The sequence below is a fragment of the Podarcis pityusensis genome (assembly GCF_964106645.2).
Source record: "Podarcis pityusensis genome assembly, chromosome: 16".
Lineage (NCBI taxonomy): Eukaryota > Metazoa > Chordata > Lepidosauria > Squamata > Lacertidae > Podarcis > Podarcis pityusensis.
The window spans coordinates 5,865,054-5,890,795 of NC_138041.1; the positions used below are offsets into that span (position 1 = coordinate 5,865,054).

General features: G+C 45.0%; 2 long non-coding RNA genes across 3 annotated transcripts; both read right to left on the reverse strand.

Moving 5' to 3' along the window:
• Positions 1-14,518: 14,518 nt before the first annotated feature.
• LOC308465135 lies at positions 14,519-17,009 on the reverse strand. Its single transcript, XR_013980270.1, has 2 exons — positions 15,591-17,009; positions 14,519-15,062 (listed from the first exon to the last, which is right to left on the reverse strand). It is a non-coding gene; the product is annotated as an uncharacterized lncRNA (long non-coding RNA).
• A 1,355-nt stretch (positions 17,010-18,364) lies between these two features.
• On the reverse strand, positions 18,365-20,966 carry LOC308465125. Of its 2 annotated transcripts, XR_013980254.1 has the most exons (3): positions 20,862-20,966; positions 18,791-18,979; positions 18,365-18,718 (listed from the first exon to the last, which is right to left on the reverse strand). It is a non-coding gene; the product is annotated as an uncharacterized lncRNA (long non-coding RNA). The 2 variants fall into 2 exon arrangements; XR_013980255.1 differs by having other exon boundaries at positions 18,365-18,979.
• Between the last annotated feature and the right edge of the window lie 4,776 nt (positions 20,967-25,742).

The window sequence follows — 25,742 nt, forward strand, 5'->3', positions numbered from 1 at the left end:
CAGCATGACTGAGCCGCTTCTGGTGAACCAAAGCAGCGCATGGAAATGCTGTTTACCTTCCCACCAGAGCAGTACCTATTTATCTACTTGCACTTTGACGTGCTTTCGAACTGCTAGGTTGGCAGGAGCTGGGACCGAGCAACAAGAGCTCACCCCGTCGCAGGGATTCAAACCACTGACCTTCTGATCAGCAAGCCCTAGGCTCTGTCGTTTAGACCACAGCGCCACCCATGTCTTGTTCATTGCAGGCTGTCAAATACTGCCCAAGAGAGCCTATGATTTTTGTAGCCAACTAGCAAACACAGTGGGTGATCAGCAGTGCACGTCTAACACTACCACATGCCAAATACGGAAATGAAACATTAGCTAGATAGATGGCACGTATTGTCATGGTCTGAACAGGAGGATTGTGTATCCCCAGCCAGATCAGCTTCTCTGTGAAGAGGAGGAGGAAGGGAACGATTCAGCCCCCTTCTCCCCAGCAGTTTCAGTAGGAGAGAGAAAAGAGAATGCTACACAGCCTCCACAGGAGTTACCTAGCTACAAGATGGTGGAAGAAGGGAGGGAATAGCCAGCAGAGACCTCCCTAGAGCCCCCCTTGCCTTGGGCTCACAGGTCCAGCAGTATTACAGAACAGCGAATGAAGAGGGGTGGAACTTCTTGTTGGCACCAAGGATGTTGCTGGGGACAGAAGAGGAAGGGCTCAGAGTAGCCAACACCTGTCTCTGTGGAGAGATTTGGATTCTTGCTTTGCAACCAGATGACTGAATAAAAAGGACTCTAAAAATACAAACTGCTTGTGATTCTTGCCTATGAAGTTACCAGGGGAGGAGAGGACTCTCCACGCTTGACACATATTAAAAAGAAGCTGTTCCGTTTCTACAAGTACAGACTGGCAGCTATAGCAAGCTCTCTTAGAAGAATATTAGAAGAGTCCACTTGGATTAGGCCAGTGCTCTGTCTAGTCCAGCATCCTGCTATCACAGTGGCCAAACAAAAACCCCCCAGGAAGCCATAGGCAGGGCACATGGGCAAGGACCCTGCTGGTACAAGCCAATGGCCCCTTTGAGTCTAGTACTCTGTTCTCACAATGGCAAAGAGATTTCCCAATGGGAAAACCAACAGCAACAGCAACTCTCCTTACTTGGGATTCACAGCAATAGATATTCACAAACATAATACGTCAAACAATGGAAGTTGACCGTAGCAGCCATTGATAGCATCACCTCCCTAATAATAATAATAATAATAATAATAATAATAATAATAATAATTTATTTATACCCCACCCTTCCTGGTTCAAAACTGGGCTCAGGGTGGCTAACAACAAATTTAAAACACGAGACTCTTGAGAGTCCCATGGACTGCAAGAAGATCAAACCTATCCATTCTTAAGGAAATCAGCCCTGAGTGCTCACTGGAAGGGCAGATCCTGAAGCTGAGACTCCAAGACTTTGGCCACCTCATGAGAAGAGAAGACTCCCTGGAAAAGACCCTGATGTTGGGAAAGATGGAGGGCACAAGGAGAAGGGGACGACAGAGGACGAGATGGCTGGACAGTGTTCTCGAAGCTACCAGCATGAGTTTGACCAAACTGCGGGAGGCAGTGGAAGACAGGAGTGCCTGGCATGCTCTGGTCCAGGGGGTCACAAAGAGTTGGACACGACTAAACGACTAAACAACAACAACAATCATAAAAGCAGCATAAAATACAGTATAAAAACATGAATAACAATAAAAATCAAAAATCAATTTAGGGGAAATAAGCATTAGATAATCCCCAGGGCTAGCTGGCTGAATTGGTCCTACTTGGGCCAGCGAGGAGGCCAGAGGAGAATTAGCTGTGGGGTCTCAGAGCGCATGAGTTTCATAAAAGGGGAGGGGGAGGGAAGGGAAGGGAAGGGAAGGGAAATAAAAGATCAGGGTGAATTCAAATTAAAGGCCAGGCGGAATAGCTCTGCCTTACAGGGCCTTCAGGTTAAATCCTGAAGGGCCCTGGTCTCATGGGACAGAGCATTCCACCAGGTCGGAGCCATCTATGAATTTTCCTAATCCTCAGGTAATTAGGTGGCCATCACAGTCTCTTATAGGAGTGAGTTCTATAGCTGAAATATGCATTGTGTCTTTTTGTCTGCCTTCCAAGATCAAATTTTATGGTTACAGCCAAGACTATAGGAGAAAGAGAACAGGGGTGTGTAATATGCCAACTGTTCTCACAAAAATCAAGTAGTTATGTCAAGACACGAGGGAAAAAATGGCTTGTACTGAATAAAGAAGAAGAAGAAAAGGCAAATATTGCTCATCTTCCAGCTAGATGGGTGGCATATAAATAATAGAAATATTATTATTATTCATTGAAACCCTGTTCTTTTCTGTGGGGCAACCGATTGCTGCAAAATCAGTCAATTAATCACTGTAAACAGCCTCTATTAGAGAAAAGTTAAAAAGGATGTGAATAATGAGGACAAACCTACTCACCAGGAAGACAGGGTGTTGTTGTTGTTGTTTTTTAAAAAGCAACGGAGAGCTGCTGGAAAAACAATTATAGAAACATTGCTGTGGTTTCTGATTAACTATTCATTTGGCTAGCCAGATAGCTCTCACTTTAAAGCTAGAATGATCTGTTGATGTTTCATCTGTAGGAGCTGGTGATGAACATAGGAAGATAGGAAGCTACCTTACACAGTCAAACCACAGGCCCATCTAGCTCAGAATTGTCTACACCAGAGGTCAGCAAACCTTTTCAGCAGGGGGGCGGTCCACTGTCCCTCAGACCTTGTGGGGGCCGGACTACATTTTGAGGGGGAAAAAATGAATGAATTCCCTTGCCCCTCAAATAACCCAGAGATGCATTTTAAATAAAAGCACACATTCTACTCATGTAAAAACACCAGGCAGGCCCTGCAAATAACCCAGAGATGCATTTTAAATAAAAGCACACATTCTGCTCATGTAAAAACATGCTGATTCCTGATTGGGCAGAGCTACGGTCTCCCAACACCTGCTTAAAATGTGCATACGTTATACAGTTTTATATGAAATATCCACTTTTAAATGTAAAATACTTTCCAATGTTTTCAAAAGCAGTCCTCCACAAAAATGCACCTTTTGTTTGCACCATTTGTGTGAAATAAGTATTTTTCTACACATTTATTTATTTATTTATTTTTGCACACCAGAAGGCCATTGGGGCATCTAGTTGTTGTGATCAAACTCATCAAGCTTGGAGCGGATCAGTCCTCTGTCAAAAGCAGACCAAACCAATTCCTCCTCCATCTCCAGTCCAATCACCAGTCTGGCTCCCTCTTTACTGGCCAAAAAGATTGCATCTTTAAAAAATAAATAAATGGATGTTATTCTGATAGGGGCTCAGATCGGGCGAGGCAAACTCTCTGCACTGAATTGGGTGAAATTTCTCTCTTGAGTGTACAGCTGTGCTATTGTTTTTTTGGTGGGTTGTGTCACAACTGATTTCTTTCACCGATTTTACTTGACTGTTATTACGGCTGTTGTGTAAGCTGCCTCAGGACGGGTGGTGAAATATAAACACAAACAAGTCAACAGTGAATAAGTAAATGTCATTCAAAGGGTGAGTCCTCTACAGGCTACAACAGGTATCCATTCTCCATGGACAGAGCTCTTAGATTCCTCATCAGCCCATATACGATTGAAAATGGCATATAAAAAGGCATTCTGTCAGAGAAAATGGCAATAAACACCCAAATTATTAGGCAGATTTGCAAATGAAATGCACATTTTAAGGAAAAATTAAAATGCTGACGATTTTGCATTGGGATTTATTTATTTTTTAAATCACAAACTGATATGGAAATCTGGAGAAGGGAACTTAAGAACAGAAAAACGTGAAAGTAAGAGAAACTGAAATTGAGGCGGCGCTGTGGGTAAAACCTCAGTACCTAGGACTTGCCGATTGTATGGTCGGCGGTTCGAATCCCCGCGGCGGGGTGAGCTCCCGTCTTTCGGTCCCAGCTCCTGCCCACCTAGCAGTTCGAAAGCACCCCTAAGTGCAAGTAGATAAATAGGTACCGCTTTATAGCGGGAAGGTAAACAGCATTTCCGTGTGCTGCGCTGGTGCCGGCTTGCCAGAGCAGCTTCGTCACGCTGGCCACGTGACCCGGAAGTGTCTCCAGACAGCGCTGGCCCCCGGCCTCTTAAGTGAGATGGGCACACAACCCCAGAGTCGGACACGACTGGCCCGTACGGGCAGGGGTACCTTTACCTTTACCTTTACCTTTATTTAGTGAGCACGGACTCTGTAGGTACCTTTACCAACTTTATTATTTATATTTATTTATTTATTTATTATTATTTATTAAATTATTATTATTACAGAGAGCTGAAAAAGGAATTAGAAAATAGTGAGTGGGTGCTTGTGAAAAAAGAGTCCTAGAGATTTTTTCCCATTGAATTGAAAATTGTGAATCTCAAACACAGGTGGAATCTACACACATATAAAAAAACGTTCTGAAATTTCTTTTTACAAAAGTATTTTAAAAAATACATTGAATTTTCCATAAGGCTCACCACCGTCACCTAGTGTCCCAGTGTATATTGCACTTAAAACACACTTTAAACGTTTTATTTGCAGCTGTATAACTGAGTACATAAAGAGGCTGTGTTTTATACGGTTTGCATTGAAACTCTCATTAGAAATGGTCTAAGCTAAATGTGCAACCATGTGGAACCAGATTTTTTAAAATAACATATTTCACTGTTTTATATTTAGTCTCCTTTTTAAAGGTATATTCTTTCCATTCACTGAAAGGCTGAAAAGACAGCCTCACAAGAACTGGGACGATGTATTTTAAAAACAGGCCAGTTGGTCCATTTCTGAATATTTATTTTTATTTATTTTTGGCATCTTTAATGCACCAGATCTGTTCTCCCCTGGGGTGTTAATGATATTTGTTAATGACACTTGTATGCCACTCTATAAGGCGATAATATAAAGGTATCTGGGCAAGTAACAGGAAATGATCAGAAACAAGCAACAGGGAGGGTCTTAGCTCAGTGGCAAAGTGTCTTCTCGGCAAGCAATAGGTCCCAGTTTCATTCCTGGCATCCCCAGGAATGAGAAAAGCTCACTGCCTGAATCACCAAAGAGTCAAGGCCCTTTCAGTACAGTTAAAACGGAGCCAGGTGAACCCATGGTTTGACTCTGTAGAAGGCAGTTTGCTATTTGTCAGCTTTTTATTTAAGACCACGAGGACTGAAATCTCACTTGATTTTTAAGCAAAGGACCATGGGACTGTGGCAAAGCAGTAATATAAAGGTAGCTTAGTGGCAGATAGATAGATGATTGATTGATAGATAGATAGATATTTAAATTTTCTGTTTTACAATTTACTCATTTTTAGATCCTTAAGAAAGCAGTGACTTCCCTTCTTCTCTTTCCATCGTTCATTTTACGTAACATAAATCCCTGTACATTTTACAAAAAACTATGCCATTCAGTATTCCATTATTGCATCCATCAAAACTTGTTTACACTGCTGAATTTATCTCATTTGAGAGCCAGTGTGGTGTAGTGGTTAAGAGCGGTAGTCACGTAATCTGGGTAACCGGGTTCGTGCCTCCGCTCCTCCACATGCAGCTGCTGGGTGACCTTGGGCCAGTCACACTTCTTTGAAGTCTCTCAGCCCCACTCACCTCACAGAGTGTTTGTTGTGGGGGAGGAAGGGAAAGGAGAATGTTAGCCGCTTTGAGACTCCTGAAGGGGAGTGAAAGGCGGGATATCAAATCCAAACTCTTCTTCTTCTTCTCAACACTGTCAGCGTTTTCAGCTGTACACAGTCATTTCCCACATATTCAATAAACGTTTTCCAATCTTCTCTAAACAGATGTTCTTCTTGTTCTCTTATTCTATATGTTGAGTCTGCAAGCTGTGCATATTCTGTCAACTTAAGTTGCCATTCTTCTCTGGTTGGGACCTCGCTCGCTTTCCATTTTGGGGCTAAACGAAACACAGGCCGCAGTAGCAGTGGCGTAGCGTGGGTTGTCAGCACCCGGGGCAAGGCAAGTAATTTGCGCCCCCTCTGCCCTAGGGGCAGAGAGCTGCGAGTGCGAGCGCGCCCCCCCAGATGTTGCGCCCGGTGCGGCCGGCCCCCCTGCACCCCCCATGCTACGCCACTGTGCAGTAGTAGCACACATAAATAACCTTTTTTGACACTTGGGAATTTCCGTCTGAAACCAGACGGAGTCCAACAGAAAGGACTCTGGGTTTTTTTTTTTGGGGGGGGGGAAGTACTTTTATACATTTTTTCCCCAATTCAGTATGGATCAATTCCCCATACTCTTTTACTGTTTTACAAGTGGCAGATATTTTCTACTCTGCTTGCACAAGATCCCAGGTAAAATCTGTAGCCTCTCTAGCCAGAGCTTAGAAAAACACCCTGGAGAACTAGGTGGATGGAGACTGACTTGGTGTAAGACAACTTCTTATGTTATATGGTGGGATGATGGCTTAGTGGCAGACAAAGAAGCCCGTTTGCGAGAGCGATTGGAAGGAAAAATATTGCATGTGTGACATCAATGTCCTGATGTCTTGTGCGTGACACCAGGACATTGGGAAGAGCTGATTGCGGCTTTTTGAACATTGTGTGATGGGGTCCAGCCCCTAACCCAAAGATATTTGGGGGCCTAAAATTGCCCAGTCCCTTGAGGTCGAAGATATGTTTTTTCCTATATGGTGGACCTGTAAAACGGTAAACGAATATTGGGAAATAATTTATAATGGATTGAAAAGGTTTAAAAGCACCTTTCCCAAAAGCAACAACAACACAAAGTCATTTTTGTTGGGGACAATTCAGATGGAAATTCCCAGGTGTTAAAAAAGGTTATTTATGTATGCCACTATGGCGGCCTATGTTTCGTTAGCCCAAAAATGGAAAATGAGCGAGGTCCCAACAAGAGAAGAATGGCAACTAAAACTGATTGCATATGCGCAGCTTGCAGATCCAACTTACAGAATAAGAGAACAAGAAGAACATTCATTTAAAGAAGATTGGAAAATGTCGATTGAATATATGGGGGGAAATTGTGTACACTTGAAAACGTTGGCAGCATTAAGATAAATTCAACAGTGTAAATAAGTTTTGATGGAAGTAATAATGGAATACTGAATGGTTTAGTTTGTATAAAATATGCAGGGATTGATGCTATGCAAAATGAACCACGGAAAGAGAAGAAGGGAAGTCGTTGATATTTTAAGGTTGTTTAAATGAATATTCTAAATTGTAAAACAGGAAATTTAATAAAAATTATATACAAATAAAATTGCCCAGTCCCAAGGAGCTTGTGGCTCTGGTGGTGGAGCATCTTTGTTCCCTGTGGAAAGTCCCAGCTTCCAACCCCAACCCCTCCAGGTAAGCCTAGGGGAAGCAGCTGCCAATCAGTGTAGACTGGGTTGTTGTTGTTTAGTTGTTTAGGCATGTCCGCCTCTTCGTGACCCCATGGACCAGAGCACGCCGGGCCCTCCTGTCTTCCACTGCCTCCCCCAGTTTGGTCAAACTCATGCTGGTAGCTTCGACAACACTGTCCCACCATCTCATCCTCTGTCGTCCCCTTCTCCTTGTGCCCTCCATCTTTCCCAACATCAGGGTCTTTTCCAGAGAGTCTTCTCTTCTCATGAGGTGGCCAAAGTATTGGAGCCTCAGCTTCACGATCTGTCCTTCCAGTGAGCACTCAGGGCTGATTTCCTGCAGAATGGATAGGTTTGATCTTCTTGCAGTCCATGGGACTCTCAAGAGTCTCTCTGTAGACTGGGTTAGAAGGGACAAATGTCTGAGCCAGTGATAGATGGCTCCCTAAGTTCAATGCTGTTTCGAAGATCTTGAGTTTCATAGGAACGTAAGATTCAACAAAACACCCAAAGCAGATGGCGGATATATCGGGAAAGATCCTTCACCCAGAAGGTGAAGTCAGGTGTCACATAACTCTGGGGTGACAGAAGGCACCCACAGACGCAGGTGGGTGGCATACTCAAATGTAACGGAAGATAGGAATCTCATGCAGGGATGAGTCACATAAATGCAAGATGGTGTGAAGTTAAGGAAAGGTGAGGCCATGGGTGCGTCAAAAATTCTACTGGAATGTCTCTGATGCCTAAAATGGAATGTCTGGGGAGCGTATAAAAAGCTCCTTCGTCCCAAGGGTTCCTCATTCGCTCGACAACACTTGACTTGACAACCACGTCTTCTATCGACAGGGTAAGTATGAGGACCTCACTGTTCTCTGGACTGTCAGTGGATCTGTCATTCTTCAAGGAAGCCTTCTGCCAAATCTCATTGAGTAGGAACAATAGCTTTCCAGATTTGTGACCGGAGAGGTCAAGGCAGGCTTCCTCAACCTCAGCCCTCCAGATGTTTTGAGACTACAATTCCCATCATTTCTGACCACTGGTCCTGCTAGCTAGGGATCATGGGAATTGTAGGCCAAAAACATCTGGAGGGCCGAGCTTGAGGAAGCCTGGGTCAAGGGCTGCTAGTCATGATGGCTATGTTCTACCACATCTGGTGAGGGCTGTATGCCCCTGAATACCAGTTACTGGGAAGCGCAAGTGGGGAGGTGCCGTTGTACCCAGGCCCTGCTTCTAGCCTTCCCATTGTGGCATCCGGTTGGCCACTATGAGAACAGGATGTTGGACAAGATGGGCTACCTTTGGCATGATGCAGCAGGGCTCTCCTGACATTCTTATAGGATCAGGCAAATTTATGGAGAATGAGGGTGTCAATGGCTCCTTGAAACCCTGATGACTATGCTCTACCGCTACTGTCTGAAGTGGTATGCCTCTGAACATGAGTTACTGGAAATCACAGGTGGACAGACTGTCACTACACTGAGGAGCTGCTTATAGGCTCCCCAAGAAGCATCTGGCCATTGTGAGAACAGGATGTTGGCCTAGATGGGTTTTTGTCAGAATCCAGCAGGCTCTTTATTTGTTCCTATGGTGATATTTAACTGAACCAAATTCAAGATGCTTGCGATAAGTTATAAACTCATTCACAGCTAGGGGCTTAGATACTTGGGCTCCCAACTTTCATCATCCAAAGCCAGCCTGACCAAAGGTAAAAGGTGATGGGAATTGTATTCCATCCTGATGGAATGACTGCTGTACATAATAGTGGTGGGATGAGCCTGATAGAACTGGTCTTTAGCAAAGAAAGCAAAGAGGCCCTGCAGATCCATCTCTCCCCTACTGCACTATGGGGCCCTTGCTCCTCTTAGTCAAACTGTTGGTCAATCTCACCTAGCTTTTCCTCCTTTGACTGGTTGTGGCTGTCTAGGAGTCTTTGGCTGAGGCAAATCTATGCTGGAGATGGTAATTACTCAACTGAGTGGGGCTTTACTACTGAGTATTGCAATTTCCCCATAGAGTTAGCATTTTTGTGGGCGCTTGATTGCTGTCTTTACATGGCTGTAAAATCAGGATTTACTGCAGGGTTTTATAGCATTTCTTAATGTGTGTGCCTGGTTAAACTGGCAGGACAAGGAACCCGTGGCCCCTTAGAACTTGTTGGACTCCAACTCCCATCAACCACTGGCCAGCATGACCAATGGTCAGGATGATGGGAGTTGTTGTTCGACAATATTTTTGGACTCCAACTCCCAGCAGCCCCAGTCAGGATGGTCAATGGTTGTGAGTAATTGGAGTTGTGGTTCAGCCATGACCAACCACCAGAGAAGATCAGAGGTTCCTGAGCCCTGGTCTAAGTGTTTTTGTGGAATGCTTAAGGGAGGGGCTGTTATTGTATAAGGAAAGGAATTTGTACAAGGGGGGGGGGAGTTGCATGAAAAAAATACCCAGGTTTGTATCTCCAAGCCAATTCAGGTTGTGTTACAGGAGGTTACAGACCTCCTCTGAGTTAAATTCCTCAGACTAAATGTGTCCGCATACTGAAAGTAATCTCACAACAGAGTGTTTCTTCTTGGACAGGAAGGAATTGTCCTCTTTCGAGTATACTGAATGGCTATCCTGGGGAAGCCTTGTTGCACTGTGGTTAAGAGGGGGCCCAATCTTGATTTTTGAAAACACAATTGAAAACTTGAGTTCCTGACTTGGCAACCCTACTGGTCTAGACAAATATTCATATCAGAGGTGGGGAGCTTTTGGATCTCCAGATGTTGTCGGACTCTTCTCGCATCTCTAGCTAGCATGGCCAATGGAAGAAGGAAAATGAGAGTTCTAGACCAACAACATCTGGAGGATCACATACCTGCCTTACAGAATACCCCAAATGCTGCTCCCTTGGAGAAACTGGATCAAAAAATGACATTGGTCTTTATCTCTCTCTCTCCCCAGAAGTTCTCAAAGCCATAGCAAAGATGAGTCAACAACGACAACAACAAGGAGGCTGTTGTGGTGGTGGTGGTGGTGGTGGCCATGGAGGTGGTGGCTGTTGCGGCGGCGGTGGTGGTGGTGGATCATCTCAACAAAGCCAGAGGAGTGGAGGATGTTGCCGTGGTGGTGGTGGAGGAGGAGGTGGAGGAGGATGCTGTGGTGGCCGTGGAGGTGGATCTTCTCAACAAAGCCAAAGCAGCGGTGGATGTTGCGGTGGCAGAAGCAGCGGTCAAAGTAGCGGTGGAAGCAGCGGCGGATGTTGCGGTGGCGGTAGCAGTGGTGGAAGCAGTGGCGGATGTGGTGGTGGTGGAAGTTCTCAGCAGATGAAGATGAAGTAGATGCCTCCAAGAAGTGCTGAAATCCCACTCCACAATGACCACCACCCTCTTGAAGATCTCCTGGTTATTGTCTCCTCCCGATGATGAACCAGACCTTCCTCCAGAGGGGGAAGCATAGTATTTCATTTCCCTGCTATGACTACCTCTGTGGAGGCATTAAAAAATTTCTTTCCTGCAAGCCTTTCAGTGTCATGGTGTTTTCTCCCCCATCTTCACTTCCTGCACACTTCAGAACCTGCTTCGTAATGTCCTACTCTTTCCCCACTTATCCCAATATTGTCCACTCTGATGGGAAGCAGCTGTCGAATAGGCAGACAGTCCTTATGCAGTGCTTCTTGGAAATAATGGGGATTGACCCTGAGATCTTCTACATTAAAATAAACAATAATGTTTTCTGCCACTGGTCCTCAAAAAAGAGAATCTTGCCTGGTATGGTTTACTCTGACCGGCTGCATCTCTCCAGGGCCTCAAAAAGAGAAAGATATTTCCCACCCTTTCCCACCTGATCTCTTTTCAATTAGAGATGCTGAGGGCTGAACTTTGGATCCGTGGCATGCAAAATAAAATGCTTGGCCAAATCCACACACATCCACTGGAAGCTTGTCCATTAAAGTGAATAGGCATTGCACCACCAACATCAGCCAACATGAACCTGCCTGCCTTCTTACCTACAGCCCATCAGGAGGGTGGCCCTGGCTGTCAACTTAGTTTCAGTGCTGCCCATTGTAGGGAGGAGGAGGAGGATGGGGAGAAAATCAGAATTAGTTGGTCCCATCAGCCCTTGTCTCCCTCTCTGCCTACTGTTGTCCTCCCTGCCTTCTGTCCTATTAATCTTCAATTCACAGCTCAATGGACCAAGCTCTGACTTGCAAGAAGGCAAGTTCTGCAGTAGAGCTACAGCTTTGCATGCTGAAGGTCCCAGCTTCAATTTCCAGCATATCCAGTCAGGTCTGGAGACAACATCAGTGTAGACAACGTGGAACTAAATGGGGATGAAATTAGAATTTGCCTGCCATGGGCTGCTGAGCTCCATAGCTTCTTCCCTGCCAATCTCAGTCGGAACTATGCACCACTGCAGTCCACACACACATCCGCACACACTTATGCAGGAGTAGTGAATGTGATGCCTTCCATATGTTGCTGAACTACAACTCCCAGCATCCCTGACCATTGGCCATGCTTGGGGCTGATAGGAGATGGAGTCCAGTAAGGTTGGAGAGCATCAGAGTCCCCCTGAGGCCACATCTGTAACACAAATCTAAAGTGCTCTGATACCACTTTGAACACTCATGCCCTCCCCACCCAAAAAATTTCAGGCACTGTAGTTTGTTAAGGGTACTAATGGCTGTTAGGAGACCCCTTTTCCCTCACAGAGGTACACTTTTCAGGGTGATTTAACAATTCCTCTTCACAGGCAATTCTAGGAATTTTCCCAGGTTCAATTCCCAGGTCTAACGATTGGCATCACCTGATTGGATGGAGAGAGATCCCTGCCTTAAACTCTAGAGAGATGCTGTCCTTCAGTGCCAACAGACCTGAGCTAGAGGGGCCAATATTCTGATAGATGCAGAAAAGGGCCTTCTTGGTGGCTGCTCCCAGACTCTGGAATTCCTTCCCTGGAGGAGCTAGACTGTCTCTGTCCTTCATGTCTGTCAGGGAACTGCCATCAGTGCAGGAGGGAGAGAGCAAAAGCCAAATGGATTATAGAGAGCCTCCAAGGATCGTGGGAAGTAGCGCCTCTTCAACGGAGGAGACAGTAAACGCGGCTCCAGTGGAGAGGAGCTGCAGGAGTCGGAAGTGGTGAGGCGGTCCCAGGACTCCTTGCCTGGGAGAAGCGGGGAGGGAAGGGGTCCTCCGCTGCCCACGCCCTCTTTGCGCAGAAAGCATTCGCGCAGAGAGGGGAGGCGCAGATTGGGCGTCAAGAAGCTGCTTTGCTGGGGAAAGTTTAAGAACCGCCCACTCACGGATTCTGCCAGCGATTGAGTCAGCCATGGGAGAGTGGTGCACAGGACAGATAAAGTTTATTTTGGCAGCAAAGCCAAGACTTCACAGCCAAGTATGGAGATATTTGCCTGCTTGCTCCCGAGCAACCCCCTTGGAAACATAACAATGTCCTTCTGCTGGCAGTTGAAGACCTTCTTTCTCCTACGGGGTTTGGGAAGTTGACTGCTTTTAATGAAAGGACTGGTGCCGTAATTTTTTTTAGTGTAATTATTTTCATGTTTTAAACAGATTTTAGATATGTAGATAGTTCAATCGGTGTTTAATTGCTTCTTAATTATTGTTTTTCCTTTAAAAAAAACGCAAATCTTGTTTTTATCTGTAATCCACCTTGAGTCCCATCAGGGAAAATGGTGAGTTAAAACAAACAACAACAACAACAACAACAACTGCTGAGTGGCAGAACACATGCTATGTTTGTAGAGGGTCCCAGGTCCAGGTTCAAGATCTGTTGCTCCAGGTTGGGCTGGGAAAGTCTCCTGTCTCAAATCCCCAGAGAGCCACAGAATGCCCATCATTCTTACAACATTGAGCTAGAATGATGGACCTACAGTCTCAGTATGAAGGAGTTTCCTGTATCCTTCTTCTATGGTGGAATACAGTGGTACCTCGGGTTAAGAACTTAATTCATTCTGGAGGTCTGTTCTTAACCTGAAACTGTTCTTAACTTGAGGTACCACTTTAGCTAATGGGGCCCTCCTGAGCTGCCATGCCACCACCACGCGATTTCTGTTCTCATCCTGAAGCAAAGTTCTTAACCCGAGGTACTATTTCTGGGTTAGCAGAGTCTGTAACCTGAAGTGTCTGTAACCTGAAGCGTCTGTAACATGAGGTACCACTGTATACAGGTGGCTTTTAAGAAAGCTTGATCTAAACTTGGTCTCTTGAGTGTGCCTATTATTTGACATCTGCTCTTATTTCAGGCAAAGATAGAGGCGTTCTTTCCATTCTCCTCCCAGCTCCCACTTTTCCAAAAACACCCAGATGAGTCATCTTGTCTAATTCCTTGCCAAACAGACACAACCTGATTACCAACTGGTAAGAGAAATTAGTCAGGAAGGCTAATTAGGAAAATATATAGATGAATGACTAATGCTCTCCTTAGGGTTGTAGAAATTTCCTTACACAATGTCAGATGACTGGTCCATCCAGTTTAAGATTGGCTACACTGAATGGCAGCAGCTCTCCAGAGATTGGACCTAGCCCCTTCCATGTGCAAGACAGCAGATCTACCATGGAGCTACAGACCATCCTTTGGGTTGGAGCAATGTTATCTGGGCAGACTCAACGGGTCCCAGGTCATCAGATGGGCATCTGGTGACATTGTATGAGTAAGGTATTGGACGTATGTGTATTCATTAATTTATAAGTGAGCTTTTAGGGTAAGTTCTCCCAAATGGGCTTCCAACAGTATAACAAACAAAGCTTCCATGTTCAATCTCTGGTATCTGCATAAGAAAATAAGAAGGGCCCGAATGGATCAGGCGAATGACCCATCTCATTAGGTATCCTATTTTCACAGTGTAAAACCAGCAGAGCACTCTTCCTTCCTGTGATTCCCAGCAACTGGAATTCAGAGCATCACTGCCTCCCTTACCTGAAACCCTGGAGAGCCACTGTACACAATAATGTATGCAATAATCAATGTATGCCATACTGAGCTAGATGACCAAGGCTCTGTTTCAGTAGAATGCAACTTCCTATGAACCTACATCAACATGACATTGACATTGGTCATTTACCAGATAGAAATGGAATATTATTTGGATGAACTGCAGAGATGCTTAGAATAAAAAAATAAAAATGAACAAATAAAGAGTTCATTATTGATAAATGTTTATTATTTATTCTCTCATGTGTGCAAATGAACAGCAAATAGAAATAGCTGGATGACTCTCCTTGCTCTTCTCATGCTCCAAATGTCACAGGAGATGACCCCCTTAGAAGAGGAGAAGAGGTAGCTGAGAATTTGGAGCATTGGGGTGGTGGAATTTGTTGCAGGGATAAAGCTGAGAGTGCCTCAAATGCTCAGGAACTGTAGTTGAAATGACTCCACCTAATTCCTGCAGAATTAGGCCTTTCTAGGAATTCTCCTTGGTGTTATTTCAGCTTCTGGGATGGCACTTGGAAGACCTGCTGCTGCTGCTGCTGCTGCTGCTGCTCTTGTTGCTTCCCATGACAGCCGGATGAACCCTGATTGCCATGACACCCTCCGCTGTTTCTCCTTCCCAGACAGCAGGAACCTCGGTCCTCACTGGTGGAAGACCTCCGGCCACCACAGCAGGACCCTTCCTCTTTCTCCTGCTTGTAGCATTGGTCTTTGTCCTGACGGGAGCACATCTTTCTTGGCTGTCAAAGCAAACCTGTAGGAAACAGAAGGCAGCTCCGGGCTTACTCTTGTATAATTGGGTAATTTCTGAAAGCATTTGCATCTTACCTTCCCTCCCAGGATCCCCACAAGTCATTTATAAATGTTTCTCCCCTGCCCCATTTTATTCTCACAACAACCCTGCTGTCGGGCTACTTGCCACTAGCAGCCAATGTGGTGTCTTCTAGATGTTGTTGGATTGCAACGCCCAGCATCCCTGAACATTGGCCATGCTTGGGGCTGATGGGAACATTGGTGAGCAACAGATTCAGACCATACATTTAAGGCCCCAAGAAACAATTTTAAACAGTCCTGGCTTCCCCCAAATAATTATAGGAGCTGTAGTTTGTTAAGAGTGCTGAGAGTTGTTAGGAGAATGATGGGAGCTGGAGTCCAGCAGCATTGGAGGGAAGCAGATTGCTTCTAAGGCCTTCCACCATGCCAGTCCCAATGGGCACCAGTCACCACTGCCTGAAAGGAGGATGAGGGAGGGAGGGAGGGAGAGAGAGAGAGAGAGACTTACCTGGTTCACCAAAGAGATCTCTGGAAGTGCAGCTGTTGTGAATGTCAGTCTCCCATCCAGGACACCTTTTTATACTATTCCTTCGCCAACCCCTCCTGTCGATTGAGCCATGGCCCAGCCATGCCTATTTATTTTCTTTTCCTTTGAATTTTGTACCAATCTCTTTCTTAATTAGTTGGAGCTGTGCAACCTTGGCTTTGACTCATGGCATTGCACACAGAATTTCCAAGCAAGGGACGGTGTCTCCATCCATTTGGGTCTTGGTCATGTTGTCCCTGGGCAATAATTGCTGGACACACCCCATATGAGTTCCAAGGTGGGGAAACCAGGGGTGTTTCTCTCTCTTATGAGATCACTTGGTGTGGGCAGAGCTCATGCACATTCCATGGAAATTCAGTTATCGCTACAATGAACCATCAAATGTGTATTTGATTACTCACCACTTTCATAGAATTGTAGGACTGGAAGGCACTAGGAGGGTCATCTAATCCAATCCCCTGTAATACAGGAATTGTTTGCCCAACATGGGGGTTGAACCCATGACCCTGACATTAAGAGTCTTATGCTCTGCCGACTGAGCTATCCTGTACTCCATGCACACATTTCCATTGCATCCTGGGCTGACTGCAGTTTGCAGGATTTCCGGTAGTGGCATCTGTTATCTCTACAGTGATGGCCACTGATTTGGATGACTTTAAAAGGAGAGTAGACAAACTCATGGGGATTGGACTATCAGTGGTAATAATAATAATAATAATAATAATAATAATAATAATAATAATATCTATATCCCACCCATCTGGCTGGGTTACCCCAGCCACTCCGGGCTGCTCCCAACAGAATAAAAAAGCAATAAAATATCAAACATTAAAAGCTTCCCTAAACAGGACTGCCTTCAGATGTCTTCTAAAAGTCAGGTAGTTGTTTGTTTCCTTGACATCTGATGGGAGGACGTTCCACTGCCGAGAAGGCCTGGTTGCCTTCAGATGTCTTAGAAAGGTTGTATAGTGACTTATCTCTTTGGCTCATGGGTTGGATAACTCCATACCATCAAACATTTCTCCAATAAGAAGAGGGATGTCCTAAGGAAAAGCCAGACATTCTGGGATCAAATAAAAAACTGGGACAGCTTCTGTAAATCCAGAACTGTCCCTGGAAAATAGGGGCACCTGGAGGGTCTACTCTTGGGGTTTTGCGCTGTGAAAATGGGATATTGAATGAGATGCATCATTGGCCTGATCTATCATGATTCTTCTTTTGTTTTTGGGAATGGCAGGTATTGAACCAGGGACATTGGTTTGTTGGTTTTTGTTGGAAGCCCGCTTAGAAGGACTTATCCCCAAAGCTCGCTTATAAATACATTCAATGAACAAACACTCACAAACACGTAAAATACCTTACTCTTATACAATGTGACCCAAAGCCAAAAACCAGAAAACTCTTATACAATGTGACCCAAAACAGAAAAGAAAAACCTACAGAATCTAGCTGCATGTTTGCAGCTTTCTGCCTCTTAGCAACCTTGCTAACGTTCTCAGACAGACTGCTCTCCAGAGAGAGCTCAGCCCCCACAGAGCACAGATCAAAGGAAAAAAGCACAGATCATGTGGGCAGTGCACCCAGTTGATAAGAACCACGCTCCTGAAGTGTTAACTCCTGACAGTCCAGAACCACAACACACCTGAAGCCCATCTGATGACAACCAGTTGAGTCCACAGGGACACCACAGATCCAACCCAAAGGAAGGACTGTAACTCACTGGTAAAACTGCTGTTTTGCATGAAGGAGGGGCTAGGTCCAATTGCTAGAAAGCTGCAGCTGCCAATCAGTGTAACTGGACCTTGAGCTAGATGGACCAATCATCTGCAACAGGGGTGCCAACTTGAACAAAGTATTGTGGGGGCCCAGTTAAGCCACACCCCACATAATCAATCACATGACACAGTGCGCACACACCATTTGAATGGCAATGCCCATTAACTTCTTGGGGGCCCAGTCCCCTCAAATATTTTAAGGGAGGGAGAAGCCACTAAGGCCCTTAGGAATCGGCTTCTATGATATACAACCCTAAGGAGAGCATTAGACATTCATCTATATATTTTCCTAATCAGACTTCTCTTGTCAGGTGATAATCGTGTATAGCAGGTTATGTCTATTTGGCAAGGAATTAGACAATATGACACATTTGGGTGTTTTTAGAAAAGGTGGAAGTTGGGAGGAGATTTGAAAGAATACCTCTGTCTTTGTCTGAAATAAGAACGGATTTAAAATAATAGGTACACAGTGAACCGTTCACTGAAGAGATCAAATTTAAATCATGTTTTCTTAAAAGCCACCTGCATATTCAACCGTGGAAGAAGAATATAGGAAGCTCTTTTATACTGAGACCGTAGGTCCATCATTCTAGCTCAATAATGGAAGAAGGATCCCAAGTTTAGCCAACAGCATCTCCAATTGAAAAGAGATCACGTGGGAAAGGATGAGGGATATCTTCCTCTTTTTGAGGCCCTGGAGAGATGCAGCCAGTCACAGTAGGCCATACTGGGCAAGATTACCTAGGCGGCTTCCTATTTTGGGAGGACTCCTAAATCAGTGGCAGAGAACCTTCTTCACGAAGAAGGTCTCAGGTTCAATCCCCAGCATCTCCCATAAGTTCTGCGTAAGGACAACCTGCAGAGCTTGGGAGCAGAGAGGACAATGTGGGTGAAGAGTAGGAACGTTATGTGTGTATGGAGAAGTGAAGATAGGAAAAGAACACCATGACACTAAAAGGCTTGCAGGAAAGAAGTTTTTAATGCCTTGAAAGAGGTAGTCATAGCAGGAAAATGAAAGACTTATGTTCTCCATGCCAGAGGAAGGTCTGGCTCATCATCTGGAAAAGACAGCAACCGTTTGTTTTGCAAGAAGATATCTTCAAGAGGTGGTGGTCATTGTGGGTTGAGATTTCAGCTGTTTCTGGGGACATCAACTTCATCTACCACAACACCCACCGCTGCTTCCGCTGCTGCTTCCACCTTGAGAAGATCCACCTCCACCACCACTCATCTGGCTTTGTTGAGATAATCCACCACCACTTCTGCCGCCGCAGCAACAGCCACCGCCTCCACGGCCACCACAACAGCAGCCACCTCGTCCTCCTCCGCCTCTGCCTCCGCAACAGCTACCGCCTCCGCCTCCACGGCCACCACAACAGCAGCCACCTCGTCCTCCTCCACCTCTGCCGCCACAACAGCAACCGCCTCCACGGCCACCACAACAGCAGCCACCTTGTCCTCCTCCACCTCTGCCTCCACAACAGCAACCGCCTCCACGGCCACCACCACAGCAGCCACCTCCTCCCAGTTGTAGTTGTTGTTGTTGGCTCATCTTTGCTATGGCTTTGAAAACTTCTGGAGGGAGAGAAAGAGAAAGACCAACGTCATTTTTTGATCCATTTTATCCAAGGGAGCAGCTTTTGGGGTATTCTGTAAAATATCCTCCATATGTTGTTCTGCAGTGCAACAAGACTATCCCAGGATACCCATTCTGTATCCCTGAAAGAGGACAACTCCTTCCTGTCTAGGATTAAGCCCCCTATTGTGTGATTACTCTCAGTATGTGGAAACAATTTAGTCTGATTTAAGGCTGGATTTTTTGTGTGCAACCCACCTCTTGTACTGTTTCGTTTCTTGTAGAATGACACACACCACTTTAAAAATTCCATGAGAGTTGAAGAACCTATGAACTTCCAGATTCCTACTCTCACCACACATGACTTTTGGTAATTCTAGCAGGGACTGATAGGAGCTGGAGTCCAAGAAAATGGCTGAACTACAACTCCCATCATCCCTGACCATTGGCCATACTGACTGTGGTTGGTGGGAGTTGGAGTCAAACAATTTCTATAGGGCTTAAGGTTCTTTGTCCCTGCTCCAGTCCAGCCAATCTAACACACAGTTTAAAGAAATGCCATAAAAAACCCACTAAATTTTCAGCTAAATCCCGATTTTACAGCCAATTATAGACAGTAGTCAAGCTCTTGCAAAATGCTATGTCGATTGAGAAATCCCAATACTCAGCAGTAAAACACATGCTTTCTACATCAAAGCCCTGCTCAGTTCAAAAAATTAGCATCTCCATTGTAGATTTGCCACTGCCAAAGACTCATGGACAACCACAGCTGGTCAAAGGAAGAAAGCTAGGTGAGATAGACCAACAGTTTGACTAAGAGGGGGAATGGCCCCATAGCTCTGTGAATAGCACAATTGTTTTGCATGCAGAAAAAGGCCACAGGTTCAGTTAGACAGGGCTGGGTCTGCAAAGCCTGTACCAGTTAAGACGGACAACATTGAGTTGCTAGCCAATGGTCTGACTCAATACAAAGCAACTTTGTATGTTCCTTTCTACGGATGAGGACTGTGGCTCAGAAGTAGAGCATTAGCTTTGCAAGCAGAAGGTCTCAGGTTCAATCCCTGGATCCTCTGGGAAGGGTTGGGAGAAGATCCAGTCTGAAACCCTGGAGAACTGTTGCAAGTTGGGATAGGCAGCACTGAGCTATATGAACCCAACAATCTAATCAAGACAAAGGCCATTCAAAGTTTCAGCACATCACTAGTAATTCCATCAGGCTGTAGCAGGGAGAGAGATGGGTCTGAAGGGTCTCTTCCCCTTCCTTGCTAAAGGATGAGTTTCATCAGGCTCATCCCACCACTATCGTTTACAGCAGCCATTGCATCAGAATGGAATAGAAATCCCATCACCCTTTACCTTTGGTCAGGCTAGCTTTGGAAGATGAAAGTTGGGAGCCCAAGTATCTAAAGTTGTTAATGAGTTTCTGACTTATCACAAGCATCGTGAATTTGGTTCAGTAAAATATCATCATGAGAACAACTAAAGAACCTACTGGATCCTGACAAAGACCCAACAAGGCCAACTTCCTGTTCTCATACTGGCCAACCAGATGCCTCAATAAACCAGTCCTGAGTTCAGCAGCAGTCTGTGCACTTGTGATTTCCAGTAACTGATGCTCAGAGGTGCAATGCTCCAGACATAGCCATCATAGCCATTGATAAGCTCACTGTCAGTGAATTTGCCTGATCCTCTAAGAATGTCAGGATAGCCCTACTGCATTATGCCAAAGGTGGCCTAAAGCCTTCACCAGTGGAAGTAGAACATAGTCATTGTTATCAGCAGCCATTAACCTCTCCGGTTGCAAATCTGGAAAGCTATTGGTCCTACTCAATTAGATTTGAAGAATGACAGATCCATTGACAGTCCAGAGAAAATACTTACCCTGTCGATCACTGAGAAGACGTTGTTGTCAAGTCAAGTGTTGTCGAGCGAATGAGGATCCCTTGGAACAAAAGAGCTTTTTATACCATCTCCAGGCATTCCATCTCAGAAACCACTGGCATTCTGATAGAGCTTTTGACGCACCCTTGACCTCAGATTTCCTTAACTTCCCACCATCTTGCATCTGAGTTTTGACTCATCCCTACATGAGATTGCTATCTTCCGTTACACTCGAGTATGTTATGCACCTGTGTCTGTGGGTTCCTTGTGTCAGGATGTGACACCTGACTTCACTATCTAGCCCCATCCACATGGACTGGCAGCTGCTCTTGAGGGTCTCTGGCAGTGAGTCTCTCCTAGAATTACCTGGAAGCGTTGTTTGAACCTAGGACCTTCTGCAGGAACCAAGATGCTCTGCCGCTGGGCCTTGATCGCAATATAGAACATAAGGAATGGTCTTACATCAAGTGAGTCTGCAGTGTTGTAGACAGGGTGTCATTTTAAGCTCTAGTTAAAGAGGCTGTGGATTTTACCTGGAGCCTTGTGCAAGCAGAGTTGATGCTCTGTTACTGAGCTACCTTTATATTACTGCTCTGCCACAGTGCTGTGGTCCTTAGCCTAAAAATCAAGTGAGATTTCAGTCCAGGCATTCTTGAATAAAAAGCTGGTTTGCGCAGGAGGATGTTTGCTACAGAGTCAGACCATGGTACATCTATCTCAGTGTTCAACGTACTGAATGGGCATCGAGTCTTTGGGGCTGTTGCTTGTTTGTAATCATTTACTGTCAGTTGCTCAGATATTTTTATATTACTGTCTTATACAGCGGCATAGGGACAGATGGGGCTCATCAAGGTAGTTCATCTAGAAGAAGGAAAACTGTGATCCAAATCTCCCTGCCTTGTGGTTATACTCATTCGTGAGAAAGGCTTTGGGAGTAAACCCTGAGGAAAAAGCCATTCCTGCTGCCTTGCTGGTTATCATCAGGAGAAGAAACCCTACACAAATATGGAGTGGAGTCCTTAAGAAGGTTAGATACTAGTGTCTTCCTCACCTCATTCCCACAACTCCTGCACCAAACAGGGGCCACATGAAATGCTCTTTCCCCCTCTTTGGATCACATCAGCAAGGAAGAAAGGGGGTTCTTATCATCTGGGTAGCCCAGGACCTCCATATATATGGCCACGGCTTGCTCCCCAGAGATCACCCTTTGATGCTGCCACAGCAGCAAAAACCAAATGGGAGGCAGCAGTTGTGAATCAGTGGTCTCTACAGCCACAACATGCGCTGTGATTTCCTAGTGGTTTGACTTCACCCTCAGAGGTGCACTAAATTGTCTCTCAGGACAGATGGATCCCAACAAGAGGGGGTGACATGCAAATGTCCTTAACAATTGTCATTAATACCCCAGGGAGGACTGATTGGGTGGCCTTAAAGATAAATCCATCCATCAATCAATCAATCAATCAATCAACCAATCAATCCAGAAAATGGACCATCCGGCCTATTTTTAAAATGCACAGCTCCAGTCTAGGTGGGGCCCTTTTTTCAGTCTTTCAGTGAATGAGAAGAACATACTTTAAAGAAAGAAAAAGGCATGTAGACTAAATTTAAAATAGTGGAAGAGATCGTTTTAAAAATCTGGTTCCACATGGTTGCGAATTTAACCCAGACCATCCCTAGTGGGAATTTCACTGCATATCCTATAAAACTTAGCCTCTTGATGTTTGAGTTTCATGATTCCAACCCACCACCAGAGGAACAGCACTGGAATCGGAGCTGTGCTTGGTCCAAAGAGAAGTAGCAAGCCTGGTCCATCATTACCATCAGGCATAGTGAAAACAAAATGGAGCCAAGCCATTCATGCATGCTGAATCTCCTTCAACCTCAAATCCTTTCTATCTCATCAGGTTGCATTCAACAGCTGGGTGTACTCTGACGAATGCCGTAGCTTAATTTCTCATGTCTTTACAACAATAAAATGCATGTCAAATCATAGCTGAGTTCCATGTGTTATTGATGGTGGCGTACAAATTGGACAATTTCAATTGCTGTTCAATTTTGCAAATTCAAATGAAGCACAATTTTATCTCATTTAACACATGTCCTGCATTGCAAGGGGTTGAACTAGATGACCCTTGATATTCCTTCCAGCTCTACAGTTCTATGATTCCGTGTCCTGCTTGTGACATAGGCAACTGGTTGGCCAAAGTTTCTGACTACACACCGTACATTTAAAGCACATTTAACATACACGGCTTCCGCCAAATAATCGTTGGACGTCTACCTTCCCCTTCACATAATTTCAACTCCCAGCACCCTGAACAAATTGTTCTTAAGATTATTTGTGGAGGGAAGAAGCCAGGGTTTAAATCTGTGCTCACTAGGGCTGGGCAAATCTCAGTTTCAATTTCTCTTCCTTTCATATATTTCCAATATTAAGCTTCCACACCAGTTTGTGATTTATTTATTTATTTTTAATCCTAACGCAAAGTCATCAGCAGTTTAATTTTTCCTTAAAATATGCACTTGTTGTAGCAGGCAGATGACTCACCCTTTGAATGACATTTGCTTTTCCGTTGTTGACTTGTTTGTATTTATATTTCACCACCTGCCCTGGGGCAGATTATGCGATGGCCATAATAACAGAGTCAAGTAAAATCAGCGAAGGAGATCAGTTGAAGGACCAGAACAAAACAGAGGATTGCCCCAATATCCAACCAGTTGTGATTATTGCTATGAGGTAGGCAAAACCACCAGGTCACAGCCAACATATGCACATTTTAAGCAAATGTAGGGCACAAATGGCCTCCAGATGTTACTGGACTACAGTACCCATCATACTTGACCATTGAGCACCTGTGCTGGGACTCATTGCAGTTGGAGTTTAACAACATCTGGATGGCCATGGGCTCCCAATTCCTTCACACCCATGTGTGTGCATTTAATATGTGATCCCCAATCAGTTGAGACAAGTATCTAGGACACAGGCAGAAAACTTGGAATCTTCAAAATATTGATGGACTACAAATCTCATAATTTCTGACTGTTTCCTATACTGGGTGTGGGCTGATGGGAAAGGCAGTTAGTTGAAGAACCTCTGGAGGCCCACCATAACTTTTTGCACAAAACAGGATCGGATGGACAAAATTGTACCAGCAAGACTGAAATAGAAGGGATTTAGCTGCTTAACCCATCACCACCTGGTGGCCTTCCTTGAGGGAATTCTGGAAAGGGGGAATCATCTCTCCTTTGCAGGGGGGGGGGGTCAGAACATGATACTGGACTAGGCAGGGCATTGGTCTGATCCAGATTAACTCTTCGATTGTTCTGATTCCATATGATGGGGAATTTGAGAATTGGTTAGGGGAATGCCCTGATTTCTCCTAGCCCAGCTTCCGAGATGATTTCCACCACTTTCCTGAAGATTACCATGGAAAATGAGCTGAAACAAATCAAAGCACTGGATGGGTTTGATTCACTAAGCAAGGGAGGAAGACCTACTGAATGCAGCGTATGAATGAAGCTATCCCATGGTTGACCTGTATATTCCACCCAGATTATTTTCCTATCTCACATCCACCATCTCCTGCCGATTACGAGAAGAGTAGTCACATCCTAAGCAATTATCATGCCCACACACTTCTCTGTAGGATGCTATCAACTTCAAACATTACTTATAAAAGTCCTGATGGTTTAGGTGTCAATTCATCAGCAGAACCCTTGGTGAGGCACCCAACTTGAGTGATCATTGGTTATGCAATGTAAGATTCAGGTGAGGCTTCCAGCCATAAGACACATCCAGTAGTCATAAGAACATGATATGGTGACAAGCCTGTTGAATGTCAACCAAGGAGAAGGAATGTAGTTCAGTGTTAGAACACCTGGCACCTTCTGGCACCTCCAAGTAGATCAGGGAAATGCTCTCTAAACCATTGGAGATCCACTGCCACAGTATAGACAAAACTGAGGCGGATGGACCAAGGCTTTGACATACTTAGTGTCAGGGACTGGCAGGACTCTGAGAAGTGTGCACCATGGAAGGGGAGATGGAATCTGACCCAGGAGAGGAGTCCTGTGTTTTGTGGGGAACTGTGCTGGTCGGGAGGCCAGAGTCAGAGGCAGGGGGAGCATCAGAGCTGGAGGGTGGAGTGCAGGATGGGTTGGAACAAGAGGAGGAAGCGGTAGGTGGTTTTGTCTTGAAGCTGCCACAAGACTCAGCTTCTTTGCACATAGCTTGTGGGAGGTGTTTTGATCCAGTGGATTCATCCACTATTGCCAAGTCCACCTTTCACCTAAATTTCATGTAAACTTCATATATATATTGGAGGATGTAACGTAATGGTAGAGAATCTGGTTGTCAGTCCTCCAGACGAACACGTTATTCCTGTGACACTTGATCACATCAGTTGACGGGAAGACTTTGCCTAACAGTAAGTGGTCAGGTCACATTGACAAGATGCTAGACACCACTGCAGAACTTAAAACTGATCCTTCATTACCCAACTATCAGTTTGACAACATCTTACTTTTCTTAGTGACAATGTCATAAAGGATGTGTCTATTGATCAAGAGTACAGGTATTGGATCACAAAGGCCATACAGACAAGAAAACCTCTTGGACAGCTTTTCCAGGACTGTCACTGGAAAATAGGGACACTAGGATGGTCTGGAATTCGGTGCATTAAGTGAAATTATAATCCAGACACTCTTGTCACTCAGATGACAGTGAGGAAAGGAGAGCTCTGAAAGATCGTTGACTTGAGGGGCAGAGATGATGACATTCTGGGAGATCTTTCTGTACGTCTGAGGAAGAGACTTCTCATCAATCTCAGTGCTTCATTCCTGTTGTAGCAGAGAGATTGGTCTGAAAGAGTATATGAA